The following is a 16,223-nucleotide window of genomic DNA, read 5'->3' as shown; positions in this document are numbered from 1 at the left end:
AGACAAAATCAACACATACATTCTAAAAGAGCATGCAGACATGTTTTAGTGAATCATGAGGTGATGCTTCACACCGTCCAAGGATTACACATTTTAAGGAACATCCTACTTTTCAACTGGCTTCCTGGTTTTCCCAAACTGCCACTAAACCCTATGAAATGGGAATTCTGGTTACACTGTTTCTATGCCACTGCTCTGTGCTTACCCTGTGTCACTGACAGAAACACCATAATATAACTGTGATTTTTTATTTTGTGCACTTGATACTCCTGGGGCAATTCTATGTCACTGTGCATGCACAGAATCCATGTCTCCTGTAGATTTTTTTCCCCCTTTGCAAAATACTACGTTCTGCTGAACAGGGCCTGCAATTACACCCACCAGTGGCCGCTGTAGCACCTAAAGAGAGAGCAGCTGGCTCAGGGTCAGAGCAGTCAGTCCTGCAGAGGATGCTTTACTCACAGCCACCTGTCCCCACAGGCAGGGGAAGAGGCATGGGATATTGGGGGGATGACAGACTGCAGGGAACCCGGAGATGCTGGGGTCACATTGACTGGGGCTCAGAAGGGTTGGGGAGATAGACTGAGGCAGGGGCACAGGAACTACTGGGGTGACAGCACTGAGCCAGGAGCTTAATAGGAGTGGGAGGTGGAGGGTCACATGGGATCAAGGGAGTAGCTGAGTGGCAGTGCAGGGACACATAGGGATGGGGGAGAAGGGTGTAGTGATACATGGTGACAGGAATAAGGAGGTGGCTGAGTGGAAGGCGCAGGTACACATGGGACAGGGGTAGATGTGCCTGACTGAATGGGAGAAGCTAGGGTTCAGCCAGGGTCTGCATGGGGGAGGTGCCCTAACTCCCTAATAATCTTCCCTCTTCCCAAAAAATGTTCCACACTTCTCCCACTCACAACCAACAATCCTCCAGATTCATTCCCAGGCTCCTTTCCAGTAATTACTTTCCTCTCGCTCAGTTCCTCCATTACCTCTGACTCCCCCAAGCAAAGGCCTTTGCACTTCTTCTGAGGGGTGCAGATAAAGGGTGTGGAAAATAAGTTTTTGTATTGTAGTTTAGATGAATTATGCAAAGTTCTGTATTAATAAGCCTGGTAAGGAATCTATTTGTCAAAAAAACATTTCCTGAATCTTTTTTGTTGTCTGTATTGTAACAGAGATACTTGTTAACAGGTATTTTGAAATAAACCAAAATAACTGAAACCGGTATGATTATATTGCATTAATTTCGACAGATAAGATATGCAGAATTTAAAAACATTGTGCACAGAATTTAGGTTTTTGGCACAGAATTCCCACAGGAGTAAACATACAAATTTCAGACTCTGGATTGTAAACTTGGGACACTGACCCTCTTATTGTATGGATTTTTACAGTGCTTTGCTCAATGGCTCCCGGATTCTAACTGGAACTTGGAGATATCATAACAAACTTGGCAACTGACCATTACCTGTTATATAGACAACTCCATCACAGGACTTTATCAGTGAAAATGGCTGTTCAGCTTGTAAATGAACCATTCTGCACTGTTTCAAGAGGATACTTCATCACTGGTAAATCCCTGGGATTTAAACTGCTTCTGCAATTTACTGAAGTTCATTTCAGTTATTGAGTCTGTTGTAATTACATTTACTTTGTGTATTGACACGTGATCTTGACAATTTGTATTTTAATGGTCATAAAGCTTTAACTTTTTAAATTTCAACATCTACTGTTATTTAATAATTGTCAGGCCCTCCTTACTTTCTGACCTGCCCATAACTTCTCAACTGTGAAATTTTAAATCTCTAAAAATTGACAAAAAAATACGTAAAATCCATCCCAACATGCACAATTGTGAAGAAAAAGTGAAATAAAAAATTAAAATATACTTAAAAAGGAAGCAATTGATATTATCTGTTGAAATTATAAAACAAAAATAGAATTCTACCAAGCCTAATTATTATGCATTTTGCCTTGGAATGCAGCTGCACACATTACTGACAACAGGTAAAAAATAAGTTCATGTAGGTAACTGAGTTTCACTGGAAACAAAATTGGTGGCTCAACTCCTGAAGTCTCAAACATTTGTGAGAGTTGTTCCAGTTTCTTCCTCCTGGTCTGGGGAGTAGGGCTTAGATATGGGACTCAAAATATCTGAAATCTAACAAAGTTAATCTCCTTTAGCTACTCCTACTATAGACAAAGAAACTGAAAGATCTCTCATTCCATAAGGACTTGGCAAAATCTGACATTTTCCATGTGCATGGTTGTGTAATCCATATTTCACTAGTCTTTCTTTCTCCAAAACTTTTACATACCTACTTTACTCACAGCTTTCTAAACTCGTATATATGAAAAAGCTATTTTTTACCAAATCTTCAGAGACTGCAGACATAAAAGCCACTTTTTCCTCTACTACCATTTGTGTCCTGCAATAATAATTTCCATATGGCTTTCATATTACTCACTCTTGCCTCTCATCATGAGAGGAAATCCATGGTTCTTGTTCCTGCAAGGTTAATGTAACTTTACTCCTTTTTAATAACTCTCAAGCACAATCTTTTTTGTTGTCTCATAAATATGTGGGTAAAAAATGCATTAAAAATAAGGCCTGAAAATTATGAATTTTTTCAGCTTGTTTTATTCATTTAGGTATTGCCTAATTTGTTCTTCCTGGAAGAGTCTATGATTGTGAAACTAGTAATATCATGAGATGAGTTTTTATTTGCATGGTATCTGAGATTACCTCAGCTGAAATCAGTTATTGGCAATTTTATCTTTGTGCTCCTCTGAATAGGTTTAGATGACACACACAGAGTAAAAACAGTAGTTTGAGTAGGAGAGCACCATATTTTCATTTCTCTGTCAAAAAAATTAAAACAATTCATAATATAATTATAACATGGTTCTTTCTGTTCCACCCAGTTCCTCTCTCCTCCCCCTTCCCTGCCAAAAGGCTATACCACAAAGCAAAGTTATGTATTTTTATACTGTAGACAAAATGCAAATATTATTTTTTAAACTGCCCTGGATTCTTAGAGAAAATTGTGGCAGAAATGCCAAGGATCCATCAATGTGAAATATTTTATTGTATTTAGACATGGTAGTGTCCCAGGCCTGCAAAGGCTTCAATACAGCAGATTATACAGCAGAAGGGACCACCATGATCACCTAGTCTGGCCCCCTTTGGTAATTCAGCAAATGCTAGGCCATGTTAAATCCTCTTTGAACCAGAAGGTCCAAAATCCGACCTGTATTTAAAAATTGCCAGTGACGGAGAAGCCACTCCATTACCCCCCTTAAAACTGAGCTCCTGGGGCGACGGACGCTACAGACACACAGAGAGGCCCCGGGTCCCAGCACGGCACGTCCAGGCGCGGGTCTGCCCCAAAAATATTGGCCAGGAGTGTGTGTGTCACAGAGCTGCGCAGCATCCTCACTCGTACGCCAGCCAGGTCCCGCACGACGGGCGAGTAGGGGCTGGGTCGGAGCAGCCGCCCCGCAGCACCATCCCCCCAGCGCCCGGCCGGGCAGAGCATGGGCCCCCCCCCGCACCGGAGCGGCGCTGCGAACAGGGGCCCGGGGTGCTGTGCGGGCTCCCTGTTTACTCACCCGTCGGAGGCGGGGGCGTGGCCCTACAACTTAGGGAAGGGGAAGCGGCAGCGCTCCGCCTAGCAGCTACTCGCGGGCGCGAGGCAGCTCACGTCCGCACCAGGGCCCGCTGGGGCAGTGGAGGATGCGGGGTTATCATGGGCTGAGTCAAGTCCGTTCGGATCTTGCGCCCTAAACTGTTACTGAGCATGCGTAGGCTTCTGAGCATGCGCAGTAACTACCGGCGACATTTCTGCCCTGAAGTAAGCCGAAGGAGTCCGGGAGCGTCACAGTTGGCTGCTGAGCATGCGCGGCAATACCCGCTGAATCCTCTGCTCTCTCTAGGGATTCCCTGCTGGGAAGGGGGCGGGCGGGGGGAACTGCCAGAGTTGTGCAGTGGGCGGTGAACTGCATGCAGAGGCTGTTCAAACATGTGCAGCTGGGAAAGGGGCGAGGTTCATGCGGATGGACAAAATCAGGTACAGGGCTGCAGCCTGGATGAAGAACGGGGTAAAGAGGCAGTGGCAAGCAGGCAGGGGCAGAGGGGATAAGAGTTACCCCAAATTGGGTGAGCCAGCTGCCCTGTTTGCAAAAATCGGGTGTGGCTGGAAGCGGGGCGTCTTCCCTACCAGCGGGACTTTAGGCTTGAGCAGTGGCTTTTCAGGGCTGGGTTTGGAAAGACACTCTATAGTCTAATGCCTAAACAAGGCAGATCTGATATGATGTATTAAGCTAGTAAAGGAGACTTGATTCATGAAATATTTTATAAACCCCTATAATCCTTAGAAATTCTTAGTTTTAAACAGGAAATCAGACTAGACCGGGGTGGGCAAACTTTTTGGGCCAAGGGCCACATCTGGGTGGGGAAATTGTATGCAGGACTGGGGCAGGGGGTTGGGGTGCAGAAGGGAGTGCAGGGTGTGGTGTGCATGAACGGGCTCAGGGCAAGGGATTGGGGCAGAGGAGGGGTTGTGGGGTCTATAAGGGGGCTCAGGGAAGGGGATTGGGGTGCACAGGGGTGCAGGAAGTGGTTTGGGCTGAGGGATGTGCTGGCCATCTCTTCCCGCAGTCCCCATTGGCCTGGAGTGGCGAACCTCAGCCAGTGGGAGCCGCGTTTGGCCGCACCTGCGGACATGGCAGGTAAACAAACCGGCCTGGCCCGCCATGGTGCTTACCCTGATGGGCCGTGGTCCGGAGGTTGCCTATCCCTCTTCTAGGTGTTTGCAAATTGATTGCTTAGTTATTTACTCCATTATCTTTCTGGGTACTGAGGTTAAGATGATTGGGCTGTAATTCCCCAGGTAGTCCTTATTTTTCTTTGTGTATTTTGGCACTATATTTGCCCTTTTCCAGTCCTCTGGAATCTCTTCCGTCTTTCATGATTTTTCAAAGATAATCACTAATGGCTAGATATCTCCTTGAGTATTCTAGGATGTATTTCATCAGCCCTGGTGACTTGAAGACATCTAATGGTCTAAGTAATTTTTAACTTGTTCTTTCTCTATTTTAGCCTCGGATCCTACCTTGTTTTCACTGATATTCATGATGTTAAACGTCTAATCTCTACTAACCTTTTTGGTGAAACCTGAAACAAAAAAGTAATTTAACCCTTCTGCCATTTCCACATTTTCTGTTATTTTCCACCCCGCCTCCCTCCATTGAGGAATAGGCATATCCTGTCCTGGGTCTTCCTCTTGTTTCTAATGTATTTGTAAAAGCAACAAAGAGTCCTGTGGCACCTTATAAACTAACAGATGTTTTGGAGCATGAGCTTTCGTGGGTGAATATCCACTTCGTTGGATGCATGTATTTGTAGAATGTTTTCTTGTTACCCTTTATGTCTCTAGCTGGTTTAATCTTGTTTTGTGCCTTGGCCTTTCTAATTTTGTCCCTGCATACTTCTGTTATTTGTTTATATTAATCCTTTGTAATTTGGTCTAGTTTCCACATTTTTAGGACTCTCTTTTGAGTTTCAGATCATTGAAGATCCTGGTTAACCCGGGTAGTCTCTTGCCATACTTCCTATCTTTTCTATGCAGTGGGATAGTTTTGCTCTTGTGCCCTTAATAATGTCTCTTTGAAAAAGTGCCAACACTCTTGTCTGGTGATAAATCTTTAACTGTAAAGATTTCCTCAGTGATCACAGCCTCTATCAGCCTGGTAGCCACACATGATGTAAACCTTATCTTTTACTAAATATGTGCTCCCAGGAAGCTTTTAACTTACTAGCACCACCTTTTCTCTTACACCTTTCTTATGATGTGATGGCAATATTAATTAGTTCATGATTGCGATGTCCTGAAAAGTGTAATGACAGTCCAATAGGCTTCAACGAAAATGTTTAAAACTCACTTAAAACACTGCATTGTTGTGTCTCTGCACACTTATAGAGTTCAGGGCTGATCACATGGCTCAGAAACATCCAGAAGTAGACTGCAGCAATTTCTGTATTTGTTTCTGAACTACATGGGATGTTTTCATTGTGACCAAACAACCTAGCAGATCACTCCCTGTTTACTCACCTAATAGCTGAGGCAGGATCAGACTGGAATTCATAGACTGAAGCAATAGGCAGATTTGGATTTGTGAAGAAAATGATAGAGTGTCTGCCAAGGGTGTTCCACAGTGAATTGGATCAGCCCATCTGCTCTGGACCAGGAGAGTCCTGTCTGCTGCACAGTGTAGAGTAGTGGCTTCATGTGAGGGTGTCTCTCTCTCCCCTCCTGTATACCCGGTCTTTGCTGAGCTGGCCAGCTGAGGTGGTAGGACACGGGGGAACCTGTCTGTGCTGCTGCCTCTGGGTCAGGAGTGGGAGCTGGCAGAGGCTGCTGGTGTCTGAACAAGCCTTTAGGTTCCTGATCCTGAGTGCTTGCTTAAATAGACAGCGGGCTGACACAATCACTCAGACACACACAATCCCCTCAACACACACAAACTCCCCTCAACACACTGTCTTTCACACACACACTCTGTCTCTCCCCAACACACACACTCACAAATGCACACAGACAGTTTATGTCACAAATCTGAAATGGTGCCCCTGATAAGCCAGAAATGACCAGAGGGCTGCAGGATGTCCATGGACTCTGCCAAGATGCAGCCCCCAGGTGACAGTGCAAAACCTGCCTTCATCCACAGGCTGAGTGCCCTGCACCATGGGCTGCAGCAGCAGCGCAGAATTAAGGGTGGCAATACATTATATATCATGTCACCCTTACTTCTGCGCCACTGCTAGCGGTGGTGTTGCCTTCCGAGTTGGGCGCCCAGCCTGAAGCCACTGCCCTCCAGCTGCCCAGGCAGTGCTCTCCAGCCCCAGCACCTCTTTCAGTACAAATTAAGCACTGAGAGGAGGCAGCTGGAACCAGAGTTGACGGGAGGGGGACCAGGGGTGGTGGGGTGTGACCATGGGGGCTGGGGCACGAAAATGCAAGTTTGCCCAGGGCACCATTTTCCCTAAGGCTGGCCCTGCATCAAGTAGTTCTTTTTCCCCCTTCCACTGAGGACTCACCAGTTATAAACATTCTGACCATTACGTAGAGCTCCAAATATGCTGAACGGTTCTGTAAAAGGCCCTCAGAAAAATGGAGAAACCATCTTCTGCACCTTACATATTCCAGAAGAGACCACCTCAGACAAGATATCATCACATGCTCCCACACAATAGAAGAAAAAATATCAGGAAACCTACCTGGAGATCATGTAGGAAATCCAAAACAACTGTAAAAATAACAAAAACACTTGATGGCATAGACAGAGAACCTGATGCCATGCTAACATGTGGAGAACTAAAATAATTTTTCCATCAACTCCACTTCCAGGAATTCTTTCACAACAAAGATGACACCACCCACAGCTACACATCCTCACCAACAATCATAAGAAAAAATCATCTGACTGGACACACCACAAGAGATAAAACCACACAGTAGATCATTACTTCTTTTTTTCCTGAAGCAGTCAAAGACTGAAATCCCCAATAAACATTGCTGAGAGGATAGCTATACAGTTCCTGAAATCCAAGCATCAGCTAGTGAGCAAATCAACAGACATAGGAGGTGCCATCATAGTCCTTAATGATGACTGCTTCAACAAGGCAAACAGACAACTCTGACACCACCTACTGTTAAAAACTCAAATAATATCAAACACTACAACTCTCACAGGAACTTAAAGATACAATCAAATCCTAACCCTGACAGCTCCAAGAAAAACTCTTTGAACACACCCCAGGGACCTTCTGCATGCTTCCCAAGATACACAAAAAAGGGAACCTAGGCAGAACTATCATATCTGGCCATGGGACTCTTATTGTAGGAATATCAGGACTCAAAGAAACCATCCTCAAAGCACTCGCTGCACAAATGGCCAGCTCCCCCCCAAGATGCTACTGACTTCCTCCAGAAACTCCACGATGTCAACAGTCTCCCCCAAGACACCATCCTTGTCACCATGGATGTCACCTTATGATACGTGCTGGAACTAGGGATCCTGAGACGGCTGCCACACCCTCTGGCTTGAAGTGGTTTCCATCATATACAGAGTTTACAGTTTGGTTCAATGGCTCTCAGCACCCCTCACTATACAAATTGTTCCAGCACCTCTGGTCCTTATACATTAACATCCCTCACTGTGAAAGCATTGCTGCCAAATACCTACAAGATAATGTACACTGCTTGGAAATCCGCGCTAAAAACATTGCCAAACTCATCTGTTTCATTCTCACCCACAACTTCATATTTAACAACAAACACTTTGTCCAAGCTTGGGAACAGCTATGGGTACTAGGATGGTGCCCCAATATACCAACCTCCTCATCAGGCACCTCGAGGAAGAATTTCTGGAAAAGTGACCTATGGAACCAACTATATAACTGAGATACACTGATGATATTTTTATCATTTGGACGCACAACCTAAACTCCCTCAGGTTTCTACCACAACTTCAACAACAATCATTCATCCATCAAAATTCTCTAGAGTACTCAAACACCATCATCAAGTTCCTGGACACCACAATCAGTTTCAGCAATGGAATCCTACAAACAACTACATACAAGAAACTCATACATTACCGCACTTACCTACACGGATCCAACAGCCACCCTAGACACATCAAGAAGTCTGTTACCTACAGCCAGGAAGATTTTTCTCTAAAGAGAAAAACAGGTTATATACCTAAACACACTTAAAACCATCTTCACTAAACAAGGACACTACACAAGAGAAGATTGCGTCTAGGAACTGGCCACCCATATGCTTCAGACAGACCTGCTTCAATACAGAAAAGAAACCCATTGACCTATAGGGTATCATCAAACAATTACAATCCATACTCGATCGGGACCCCATCCTGAAATAAATCTTTCCTGAACTCCCTCTTCTGGCTTCCAAACAACCCCTCAACCTTGTTAAGCTCATCATCAGAAGCAAGCTCCTCACAGACCAGGACACACCATCTCAAAGTGGCACCAGACCCTGCCAGAACAACACAGACATATCTCTTCTATGATGATCAGTACAACCCACAAGTTGAAGATCCACAAGTCCTACACATGCCTATCACAACACATGGTACACCTCATACAGTGTATCAAGTGCCCCAACAACAACTATGTGGGTGAAACCAGACAATCATTATGCTCTCAAAAGAACTCACACAGAAAAATGATAAGACAGAGACAATGTATCACCCATGTACAAACACTCTTCACAAAGCAGTAACTCCAGATCTAACCTCCCAGTCCTCATCTTCAAAGGAAACCTACACAACGCCTTCCAAAAATCAGCCTAGGAACTTAAATTCGTAACTCTGCTAGACTCTAAAAACGTGGACTAAACAGAGACCCTGGATTTATGGCTCATTACAAAAATTGTTATATACCTTACTGCCTGTTAACTCTAAATTGTCTACTTCATTTTAAGTGGTTCCCTACAGCATGTGTGAACCTCTTGTCCATAACAATCTGTCCCAACTTGTATTTAACTCACCCACCTTCCCCAGAGCTGAAAAAGAGCTCTGTAAAGCTCAAAAGCTTGTCCTTTCTGTGATGGGTTGAGTCACAGAAACCTCCTTGGGAACTGCCACCTGATGTGCTGGGACTACCTCTGAGCCCATTTCCCCTGGCACCTTGGAACTTCAGTATCTTTCCTGTTTATGCCAGACGTGCAGGCCTGCTACAAACACAGACCCAGGTCTGAACCATGTCCCCCAAAAGCTGCAGGATTAACTGAAAACAGCTTAAGAGATGCTCCTGTCTCCAACACCCAGATACCCAGTTCCCAATGGGATCCAAACCCCAAATAAATCCATTTTATTCATTATAAAGCTTATACAGGGTAAACTCATAAAATGTTTGCCTTCTATAACACCGATAGAGAGATATGCACAGCTGTTTGCTCCCCCAGGTGTTAATACTTCCTCTGGGTTAATTAATAAGTAAAAAGTGATTTTATTAAATATAAAAGTAGGATTTAAGTGGTTTCAAACAATAACAGACAGAAAAAAGTAAATTACTAAGCAAAATAAAATAAAACATGCAAATCTAAGCCTAATACAATAAGAAACTAAATGCAGGTAAATCTCACCCTCAGAGATGTTCCAATAAGCTTCTTTTACAGACTAGTCTTCCTCCTAGTCTGGGTCCAGCAGTCTCTCACACCCCCGTAGTTATTGTCCTTTGTTCCAGTTTCTTTCAGGCATCTCTTTGGGGTGGAGAGGCCATCATCTGAGCCAGCTGAAGACAAAATGGAGGGGTTTCCCAGGGCCTTCTATAGTCTCTCTTGTGAGTGGAAACCCCTTGTGTTTTCCTATGCAGAATCACAGCTACAAGATGGAGTTTTGGAGTCACATGGGCAAGTCACATGTCCATACACGACTTAGTTATTTACAGACCAACGCCATTGCCCACATGTTAGCCCGAACAGTCCCAGGAAAGCTCAGATGTGGATTGGTGTCTATCAAGGTCCATTGTTAGGTAAGTACTCCCAATTACTTGAATAACCTCTTCGCACTATGTTGACCAAATCTGCCTTATGTGCTCCCTACAGCAGACGCTTTAAATACAAGCATAGAGCCAGTGCTCATAACTTCAGATATAGAAATGATACATGCATACGAATAGGATGAATACGTTCAGTAGGACATAACCTTTGCAAAGATATGTTACATGTCATATCTAGCATAAAACATATTTCAGTTATGTCATATTTACACTCATAAGCGTATCTCTATAAAGCATTAAGGATTGCAATGTCACACCTTCCACCAACAGAAGTTGGTCCAGTAAAAAATCAATATTACCCCTAACTTGTCCCTCTAAAGATCTTGATACAAAGATTGAAAAAGAAAAGTAGTTGGGAAGTGATAATGTAACTGCAGAGCTGCTGCAAGCAGCAGAAGAATGCACAGTAAAGGTGATGCACAAGCTATTCAACAAGGTATACAAACGAGCAAGTGCTGAACAAACGGGAAAAAGTGCTAATAGTATTGATCTGTTAAAAAGGGGATAAGAGCAAGGAATCAGCTTATTGACCATGCTGGAAGAACATTCACCAAGACATTTCAAAGGAAAATTAAAAGGTATGTGGAATAGTGCTTGCAGAGGAAGTGGCCGTATTTAGACCAGGATGAAGTACAATAGAACAGTTATTTGAGATAAGAGATATTGAAAAACTGTCTAGAACTCAACTTAATCTGTCATAACAACTTTATAGACTTTAAACAGGCTTTTAATAGCAGTTGACAGGAAGGGTTATGGCAATTCTTGAGAATGTATGGCATCCCCAAGAAACTGAACAAGCTGATATTACTTTACAGGTCAGAATGTTGGTGTATGAGGAAAGCCGTTGAATAAATGATTGTCTGCAGAAATGAACTGGCTGAGGGGAATACTGAGAGTTTCAAGACTGTAAGACATAAAAACAAACAAAAAAAGTGATAAGAAAACAGATTGGTCAAGAAATAACTGTTACAGAAGACCCAAGAAAGGATACCATGCATGGTGATGCAAAATGCAAGGAGCTAGATGCAGAGGAATACCAAGGATGCATTGTATAGACACAGTGAAGAATGACATAGAACATAAAGCTTTAAAGATGAATGAATCCGCGAAGCAGGTACAAGATGGAAAATGGTGGAAAGATTTCATTTGGCCCCGTCGTCACTGCTAAGCTGACGGATGTGAATCAAAGAAGAAGAAGCTGAGCCAATCAGATCTGAAGGGGGAAAATGTTATATCTTCTTAAGATAGCTCTGTGACATCAGTGGATGATCAAAGCAAGAGAAAGATGTGTCTGCTGTGAGGACTGGGTTTACTGACAACACTGAGAAGTGTTTTGTAAAGGACAGCGCTGACGTTTATATGAAGATTTAAAGAATCCCAGTGATATATACTACATATTACACCTCTACCCCGATAGAACGTGACCCAGTATAACACAAATTTGGATATAACGTGGTAAAGCAGTGGGGAGCCCCGGTCCCTTTAAAGTGCCACCTGAGCCCCGCTGCTTTACCGTGTTATATCCGAATTTGTGTGGAGCCTCGGGTCCTTTAAATCCCCGCTGGGGCTCTGGCAGCTGGGTTCGGGTGGTGATTTAAAGGGCCAGAGGCTCCAGACACTTTGGCGAGCCCCAGGCCCTTTAAATCCCCAGCTGAGCCCTGCTGCTGGAGCTCCAGTGGTGATTTAAAGGGCCCAGGGCTTCCCACAGTGGCTGGAGCACAAGGCCCTTTAAATCATCGCCGGGGAAGGTGGTCCAGTCCAACATGGCGTACTGGCGTTTGCTAGTACACTGGACAAGACCGAATCTGATATAATGCAGTCTCACCTATAAGGTGGTGAGATTTTTTGGCTCCCGAGGACCGTGTTATATCGGGGTAGAGGTGTATTGCCACATTATGTCTTTTTCCTCCCTGTAAAAAAAAAAAGGGTTTTTTTTTTAACCTCAGGGTAATTAAGGTGTGTGAGTTAATCTGAGGTAAGAACACAGCAAGGACAATGTATTTTAGTTTTAGCAGTAAGGAAAAGACCTGAGAAAAATGTCTCTGAAACAAGATCAGAGGACAATGTGATCATATGTGTGTGCCAAAATACAGAAGTATAATGTTTGCATTGAATACTTGTTGTTGAGTATTTAAATGTAAATTAAGATATTCTTGGTTTTACACCTTGTTACAATAATATAATATCTTTTTTGTGTGTGTGTGTGTGTCCAGATTTAAAATAGAGATTTCACAGTGGTTACAAATTGTGATGGATGGAGATTCTTGCGCAATTTGGTAGCAAATTGTGTCAGGGCAGCAAAAATACCAAGATATCAGTAACTGCAACTGCCAGCAAATTGTGCCTGGCGACATTTGTAACACTACACCATAACTCCTGGCCCAGTCTTTATATTACCAATATCCCTATTGCACTTTCTGCATGTTCCCATATTTGCTTGAAGAGCCTTCAATAAGAAATAATCCCTTTGCTAAGATTAGCCAAGATATTTAGGGCTATTCACCATGAGCTGTCTATGCACTATGGACTTGTTTCTCCTTTCATTTACCCTAGTGTAGATCAGGAGCTGATACCATTGAAGCTGATAGTTACTCCATATAAAAAGCTTTTGAGAAGACAATTAAATCTGTAATTCTCTGCTGTTCATCCTCCTGCTCGCCACAACACTGTACAGTCCATGGGTTTACGGTAGTGCTACTTCTAGAGTACATCTCTCCTTCCCTTACTCCCTTCCTGCTAAGTCAACAGGGGAATTGGAAGGGTGGTAGGCCAATTGTTCTTAAACCAATGCATTTTGTTTGGGTCTTTCTCACCCACTGGAAAGGGTGATTGGGTTGAGCTTCAGCCTTCAAGAACTGGTGATGGTGCATGCATTAAGGCTTTATGGAAATATGCTTATGAATATATATATGACATAACTAGAATATGTTTTATGCTACATATTCCATGTAACATATCTATGTAAAGGTTATGATCTACTGAATCTATTCATCCTCTTTGTATGCATGTATCATTTTTTGTATTCGAAGTTATGACTATTGGCTGTGTACTTGCTTGATTTTAAGTAACCTTAGTAAAGCATTTGGTCAGCTTCTTGAGAAAGGAATGTGCAAATTAAGTGCCCAATCAAGAAACACTTAATGAACCATGGGTCTTGGAAGGCTTCGGTCCACATAAGAAGTATTTCTGGAAACATTCAAGATAGCATGTGGACAATGGCTACTGCCTGTAAAAACTGAGTCATGCATGGACATGTGACTTACCCATGTGACTCCAAAACTCCATCTTGGAGCTGGACTTTGCATAGGAGAGAGGAGGGGGTCTCCATCCGGAAGGGAAAGTCTATTTAAACCCCTGAGAGACCCCTCCATTTTGTTTTCAGCTGGCTCAAGCCTCTTCACCCCCAAAGGATACCTGAAAGAAACTGGAACAAAGGACAGTAACCAGGGGGAGTGTGATTGATTGCTGGACCAGACTAGAAGGAGACTAGTCTGTAAAAGGAAGTTTACTGGAATATCTCTGAGGATGAGGTTTTATCTGTATTCAGTTTTCTTACTGTATTAGGCATAGACTTGCGTGTTTTATTTTATTTTGCTTGATAATTCACTTTGTTCTGTCGGTTACTACGTGGAACCACTTAAATCATATCATAAAATCACTTTTTACTTATTAACCCAGATTATATATAAATACCAGGGGAGGGGCTGTGCATATCTCGCTATCAGTGTTATAGTGGGCGAACAATTTATGAGTTTACTCTGTATAAGCTTTATGCAGGGTAAAACGGATTTATTTGGGGTTTGGACCCCATTGGGAGTTGGGCAGCTGAGTGTTAAAGACAGGAGCACTCCTTAAGGTGCTTTGAATTAAGCCTACAGCTGTTACGGGACATGGTTCAGACCTGGGTCTGGGTTTGTAGCAGTATAGCAGGTCTGGCTCAAACCAGGCAGGGCACTGAAGTCCCAAGTTGCCAGGGCAGGAAAGCAGGAACAGAAGTAGTCTTAGTGCATCAGCTGGCAGCCCCAAGGGGATTTCTGTGATCCAACAGGTCACGGAGGCCTCTTATGCAACTTCTATTTTATGGAGGGGGGGGCCCCTCTTTGATCAGCGAAGTAGGTTCATTCTCAAATGGGGTCTTCCCTTATTCATAACAGCTGTTATCCAGAGTCTGCATAGTCCTTTAAATACCTTCCTGAATGTCATTCACTCAGAAAAGAATGTATCTCATGGTGGAATAGAACCTGTGACTTAAATCTATGAACAATTTAATATGCTACAAAGAAGAGTGTGGCATCTGTGGGGTTGTGCAATACATTCTACACTGCAGTTCCATATTCCAAGGTTGGTTTTTTCTTCATTTTTTCCAAGAAATTTGAGAAATATTTTATGATGAAAGAAATTATCTTTACTCTTTCTTATCTAGATCACTTGAGCTACCTGGAAATGTGTCACATATTCCAAAATAAATGCAGTGGGGAGTAGGTAAATACCCATCTTTACTACTATGCACTCACACAATGTTCTGTGGAATGCAGAATCAATTTAGAATTAGAATGACATTATATATATACATTTAAAGGTTTGGTGGGCAGCCACAATGTAAATGTTACATCCTTAATGTGGATTATTAAATATTAACAGAGTAGAAGTCAAATACTTAAACCTGTGTTTTTTTACAGGATATTACTGAAAAGTGAGTGCTAGTTTAAGTCAGGACTCAATATTTTTAAGTAACATTGTTACTCCTCAGTGGCAGTACGCCTCACAGTGACACTCCTTGGAAGAAAGGAATTTTGTACCTACGAAGTAAGAGAAATGTGATGAGTAAGTTCGGGTTCATATATCTCTCATTCATCAGTATTTCGGGTGTATTCTACTGTATCTCTTGTGCAAAGTGGAGAAAAGGAGCTATTGGTGTAGCGGGCAACTGCCACTTTGTCATAATGAGATTACTTACTGAATCAGAGAAAAAATATGTAAGTACTTTTATAATAAAATTGAAAGCTGAGAACAAACAGTGGCTGATGTACAATAAATGTGGCCTAATATTAATTGTCCTTTAGTTGCATAATGTGATTTTCTAATAGAACAAAACTTTTTCTTTGTATTTCCATCATAAAATGGTAAATATAATGTGTTGAATTCCTATGGTGCAGTTTGCATTTTGTAAGAGCCTTTCAGTACCTCAGAGACACTGAAGAGATGTGTTTCATACAGTGGCTGAAATCCTAGCTCTATTGAAATCAATATCAAAACTCCCATTGACTTCAGTGGAGCCAAGATTTCACTCAGTAGTTTAAGACTAAGGGTACGTCTACACTGCACGATTATTTCGAATTAGCTTAATCCGATATTACAAAACAGATCTAGTAAAATCGGTTTAGCGCGTCCACAGTGGGATCACGACATCGATTGTTTGCGTCCATGGTTCAAAGTTACCATCGATTTCAGGAGCGGTGCACTGTGGGTAGCTGTTCCTCAGGTATCCCATAGTTCCAACTTCCGTGTTTAGGGCACATTGCCTGATGGGGCATAAAACATTGCCCCGGGTGGTGCTGGGTACAGCCTCACCCCTCCCTTTGTGAAGGCAGCAGACAACCCTTTGGCGCCTTTTTCGCGGAGTGCATTGAGCAAA

The 16,223-nt window shown here is 43.0% G+C and overlaps 1 protein-coding gene and 1 long non-coding RNA gene across 3 annotated transcripts in view; one reads left to right on the top strand and one right to left on the bottom strand.

Annotated features, from left to right (window-relative positions):
* The window catches only part of MANEA (mannosidase endo-alpha), a 29,797-nt gene extending 25,995 nt beyond the window's left edge, over window positions 1-3,802 (bottom strand). The window contains exons 1-2 of one of the 2 annotated variants that reach the window (XM_032787098.2): window positions 3,610-3,783; window positions 2,744-2,859 (exon numbers count right to left, since the gene is read on the bottom strand). The gene's annotated coding sequence lies outside the window, so the exon portion shown is untranslated. Of the gene's footprint in view, window positions 1-2,743; window positions 2,860-3,609 lie in introns of both variants that reach the window. The other variant, XM_032787097.2, reaches the window with a different exon arrangement.
* LOC142046570 (uncharacterized) overlaps window positions 1-16,223 on the top strand; it is a 112,200-nt gene that overhangs the window by 17,529 nt on the left and 78,448 nt on the right. The gene's annotated exons all lie outside the window — the stretch shown is intronic.

This window comes from Chelonoidis abingdonii, chromosome 3 (assembly GCF_003597395.2).
Source record: "Chelonoidis abingdonii isolate Lonesome George chromosome 3, CheloAbing_2.0, whole genome shotgun sequence".
Lineage (NCBI taxonomy): Eukaryota > Metazoa > Chordata > Testudines > Testudinidae > Chelonoidis > Chelonoidis abingdonii.
Note: the sequence above shows the minus strand (reverse complement) of the source record. Positions and strands in the feature narration are given on the sequence as shown.